This window comes from Dipodomys spectabilis, unplaced genomic scaffold, assembly GCF_019054845.1.
Source record: "Dipodomys spectabilis isolate Male_0828 unplaced genomic scaffold, ASM1905484v1 ptg000353l, whole genome shotgun sequence".
Classification (NCBI taxonomy): Eukaryota; Metazoa; Chordata; class Mammalia; order Rodentia; family Heteromyidae; genus Dipodomys; species Dipodomys spectabilis.
The window spans coordinates 1,005,830-1,011,806 of NW_024871030.1; positions in this window are offsets into that span (position 1 = coordinate 1,005,830).

Genomic DNA, 5,977 nt, shown 5'->3' on the forward strand with positions numbered 1-5,977 from the left:
TTTCATGGTCGTGGGGCTTGAAATCACAGCCTGGGCAATGTCCCTGAGCTCTTTCTCTCAAGTCTAGTACTCTACCACTTTGAGCCACAGCTCCATTTCTGTGTTTTCTGGTGGTAGTTAATTGGAGATAAGAGTCTCACAGACTTTTCCTGCCTAGGCTGGCTATGATACATGTTCCTCAGATCTCAGCCTCCTGAGTAGCTAGGGTTACAGGTATGAGCCATGGGTGCCCAGCTATCCTAGATTTTTAATGGAACTCAAAACCTGTCTTCCATGGCTATCTCATAGGCAGCAACAATTCAACAGGACAGAAAATAAATTCAATATTTATGGCACTTTCCCCAGAATATTTTTTGTTGGTACTAGGGCTTGAACTCAGTACTCTCAGTTAGTAGACTGGCATTCTACCACTTGAGCTATATCTCTACCCTACCTTATTCAAATTCTTGTTTCTCTTTCAGTGCTTTACATTTCATCCAAAAGCACTGCCATGCACTGCCATCTCACATCTGTCTAGTTCTTTCCACCTCCATCATCAGGACTCTAGGGCAAGATAACAGCTATCATTGCTTTCCACCTCTATTCTGCTCAGCCTACCAATCCACTGTGCATACTGAGACTAACAACCTCCTTGACACATAAATCAGATTATGCCACTTTTTATTCCAGTACTAGGACATGATTTTAGTACCTGGGCACTGTCACTGAGATTTTTGCTCAAAGCTAGTGCTATGGCACTTGATCCACAGCTCTACTTCCACCTTTTTGGTGGTCAATTGGAGTTAAGAATCTCAAGGACTTTTCTGCCTGGGCTGGCATTGAACAGCTTTCCTTAGGCCTCAGCTGAGTAGCAAGTATTATAAGCATGAGCTATCAGTGCCCAGCTTCAGATTACACCACTTTTCAGATTGTATAAATCTTTTGTCTTAATGGGATTGCATGAAATTGCAGAGCTTCTGCATGGCAAAGGACATAGCTAGCAAGATCAATAGAAAGCCCACGGATTGGGAGATCTTCACTAGCCATACAAGCGATAAGGGTCTCATATCTAAAATATACCTGGAACTCAAACAATTAAATCCCCCAACAACAAATCCTCAAAGGAACAACTGCCCAATAAATAAGTGGGCTAAAGACTTAAAGAGAAACTCCTCTGAAGAGGAAAGAAGGATGGCCAATAAACACTTGAAGAAATGCTCAACCTCCCTAGCCATAAAAGAAATGCAAATCAAAACAACATTGAGATACCACCTCACCCCAGTTAGAATGGCTAAAATCAAGAACTCTAATCAACAGATGCTGGAGGGGATGTGGACAGAAGGGAACCTTATTGCATTGTTGGTGGGAGTGTAAACTTGTTCAATCACTTTGGAAAGTAGTATGGAGATTCCTCAAAAGACTCCACATAGAGCTCCCCTATGACCCAGCAATCCCACTTTTGGGCATTTATCCAAATGCTTACAAACAAGACCACACTAAAGCTACCAGCACAACTATGTTTATTGCAGCATTATTTACTATAATTAAGATATGGAACCAACCCAGATGCTCCTCAGTAGATGAATGGATCAAGAAAATGTGGTATATATACACAATGGAATTCTATGCCTCCATCAGAAAGAATGACATTGCCCCATTTGTTAGGAAATGGAAAGGCTTGGAAAAAATTATATTAGGTGAAGTAAGCCATGCCCAAAGAAACATAGGTCTCATGGTTTCCCTTATTTGCAATATCTAGTATATGTCTGAGTCAAGCAGAAAAGGTCAGATAAGGTGATGTTAGGGAAATGAACCTAAGATATGTATTCAAATGTTTTTTTCTTTCATGCGGTTGTTTCTAACACATTTATAAGATTATTTCTTTGTTGCTTTGTATGTCCCTCCCCCACAGTATAACCCCTGCTTTCACTGTATTTGATGTTGGTATAATTTGTGGAGGGGAAGGGGAAAAACAAATCGTTTAAATAGGGATACAAATGGACCCATTGCAACAATGAGATGTACAAGTCGTTATGTCGAAAACCAACTTTACAACTTTGGTGGGGGGGAGGGCGGGCAGAGAGGATTGGGTGGGGGGCGGCGGGGAGGGGAGGAGGATGGAAAGGGATGGGAAGGGGAAACAAAGGAGGAGGCTACAATGCTTGATAAGAAATGTACTCATTATCTTGCCCATGTAATTTTAACCCCTCTGTATAGTATTTTTACAATAAAAAATAAATAAATAAATCTTTTGTCTTTTACACTACTTTTAAATAGGAAAGTCATGGTATGATTTCCTATTGTTTCTAAGAATAAAGTCAAAACTTTTGCTTTTCTGCCCGTCCCTTATACTATTCTGGTACTATTAACATGCTGCAACATGCCAAGTTCCTCACCATCTCAGGTGTGCTGCACATTGCCCTGCTTCAACCTCTTTCAACAATCTCTCTCCCACTAAACATTTAATTTTCAAACAAACGAATGTCACAGAATGTATCATATGTAATATGTGGATGATAACAGAAAATTTTTTGGTTTGTCTAATAGTAAATGCACCAAGTAGGAAACAAAGAGAAATTATCTAAGAGGTTCCTTTTATTTCCTTTTAGGTCAGCCTACCTTATAGTGTTAATGAATATAATCAAATTTTGTTAATTATTCTTTTTAGTTTAGCAACAATCTCTTCCATGCAGAGAAATTAATAACCAAACAATATGATTTTGCAGCGTCTACATGTTGCACAAAAACATTATTCCATCATCATGTAGACACAAATCCAGTTCTTGGAGTTAAATGTTCTATGCTTACCCAAATATTTGGGCTTGATCTATATACATCATCTGCTTTATTAAGTTCCCCAGCTAGTTTTAAGAGCCTTTAAAATATGGTACTTCTATTACCAAACTAGAGCCCCCTAGATCTAATCCCTATGTGAGGCCAATCTGCATGATAAGATTCAGTAACAAAATTATATTCATTGAGATTACAATTGAATTGAATGGTTGGCAGTTCGATAATTGTCTTTTTCCTATATTATGTATGCTATCCATACATTTTCAAAGATGTGTTGCCTTTGCTTTGTGTGTGTGTGTGTGTGTCCAGAAATACAGAAAGGATGTTGCCTATAGGAAATGCTAGGACAATATTCTATCTGACTCCAATTTTATCCCTAGATTACTCAGTGTTTAAAATAAATAAAAGTCAAATTGTCCAAGGCATGTAACAGGATACTGTCCAAGGGCTGTCTCCTACTGTAACAGGTGTGCTTTCAATGGTCTTTTATTGCTCCTTTCATCCTGCTCTTGTTCTATTGTCCCCTAGAGTCAACAGCTGTGACTATGTTTGGTCTCTATAGCACCCAGATTCCTTTCTCGGGTAATCTTTCAGTGATCTTGTTTTCCTAAAGTCTTCATGTCACTGCTGTCGCTTATGCTGTATTATATATTACACTGCCTGTCAAAATCTGGAGCTCAATTTAATCTAGTTTTAGTGTAAATAACTCCATAAATTGTATAGTTTCCACTGAAGTAAAAAACCTTCTAGAAATACCCAATTTTGTTAGGTTATACTCTAAAGCCCTGCAGCCGCTTAAGCTGGGAATGACCCAGGATCTTAAATTATTGTAAAAGTGCCGTGCATTGGTGACTCGTTCCTATAATCCTAACTACTCAGGAGGCTGAGATCTGAGGATTGTGGTTTGAAGTCATCCCTGAGAATCTTACCTTCAATTAACCACCTGAAAACTGGAGACGGAGCTGTGGTTTAAAGTGGTAGAGCTCTAACCTTGGGCAAAATGCTCAGGGACAGTGTGCACAGACTCGAGTTCAAGCCCCATTACCAACAATCAAAAAGTATACTAAATGCCTTAAGTCTGAATTCAGTCCATAGTACTAACAAAGATAAAAGAAACACAAACAAAATGATTGAAAAATTACTTTGTGCAAGGAAAAGGGGATATATAGATAGTTAGGATACAGCTTTCACACTTAAAACTTAGTCTTGCAGCAGACACAGATATAAAAAGAGACAATTACTATACTCTGTGCTAAGGATGGAAGCTAAGTATAGGATTAAAAAAGAAGGGATAGGCTGGATGTGGTGGCTCAAACCCATAATCCTAGCTAATTGGGAGGCAGAGATTGGGGGATCACAGTTAATGTCCAGCCTGAATATAAAAGTTCCATTGCCTCCATATTAATCAATTATTGGGCACGAGTGTCATATGCCTATCATCCCCAGTGAGGCAGAAAAAGTACAAGGAAGATTGCAGTCCAGTCAAGCCTGGCCATAAAGCAAAACCCTATCTGGGAAATAACTAATGCACAAATGGATTGGAGGCATGGCTCAAGTGATAGACTGTCTGCCTACCAAGCAGGAGGCCCTGAGTTCAATCTTCAGTATTGCCAAAACCGGGGGGGGGGGGGTGCATTGGGCTGGGGACATCTAGCTCAGAAGTAAAAGATACGGAGTAAACAAATGCAGCAGTAGTATTCACTAGACACTATGTTGAAAATGAACTACATAACTTGTGGATGGGGATGAGAGGGAAAAACTGGGAGAGAATAAGGGAAGGAGTGACATTGTCCAAAAAGAAATGTAATTTTTATCTGACTTATGTAACTGTAACCACTCCATATATCACCTTTATAATAACATTTTTTTGATCGGTCATGGGCTTGAATTCTGGGCCTGGGCACTGTCACTGAGCTCTTCAGCTCAAGGTGAGCACTCTACCACTTAAGCCACAGTGCCACTTCCATAATAATAACAACTTTTAATTTGGAAAAAAGTAGAACATACGCACTTTAGTGTGAGGCACACTTTCTAGCAGAAGTGGCAATGTAGTACAAAACTAAAGGATGGGCAGGTATTAACTTCACTAAAAACTGCAGAATAAGTTTCTCAGGGAAGAGGCTCAGTGTTTATACAAAGATGGCTTACTGTAAAACTTTTTTTTTCTTTCTTTTTTTCCAGGGCTGAGGACCGAACCCAGGGCCTTGCGCGGCCGGGCAGGCGCCCTTCCGCTGGGCTAAACCCCCAACTCCCTTACTGGAAAACTTACCATTGCTGTAAGACAGAATTCAAGGACACAGGGATAGACTAGAAAAAGCCTATGAGAAAGGGAGGAGCAAGTCAACTAGACTAAGGACCTGGGATGTTAGACAATAAGATGCACAAAAATATGGTAAGGGAAGTATGCTTTAATTAGAATCTAGTCTTGGATGGGTTACTGCTGTGGTTTGGATGCTGTTTGTCTGCCAAAGATTCGTGTGTTAGAACCTTGTTCCTCAGTGTGGTTGTAAATAGTAGTATACCTTTAAGAATTGGAGCTACTAGGATGTCCTTAGGTCAATTGAGGACATGCCCTTGGAAGGAACTTCTGGACCCTAGTCTCTCTGGTTTCTAATTTACCTGTGATCCCTTTTCTTTTTCATATACATATTTACCAACAATGCAGGAAAAGGACTCTTACCAGAGCTGAGATGATGCTTGCACTATGCCCTGTACCTTCAAAAGTGTTAAATAAATAATCCTCTTTTCTTTATAAAACTGGACTGCCTAAGGTATTTTGTTATAATAATGATAAACTGACTAATATAGGAAGGAGTCAAGACTGGGTGTTATTATCATGATCCAGGTAAACAAATAATGGTCAGCTGAAGTAATACATTGACAAGGACAATGTAGAAGAAAAGACATATTACAGAAGACTATAAATATACAAAGTTGAATTGCTAGTACTTGTAATACAATTATGATAGAAAATGGCAACCATTGTAATAGTAGTAAATACAAAACACAATCTACAAGAGAAAGTAAATATTTTTTCTATCGAGAAGGGTTGGGGAAGAAACATAGGTTGCATGGTTTCCCTTATTTGTGGTATATAAATCTACAAGCAAATTTGTGCCTATAAATCTACAAGCAAACATACTGGATGGTAAAAGAAAAAAACACACTGGGACATGATATATTATACAGGTCTCTAGGCATTCAC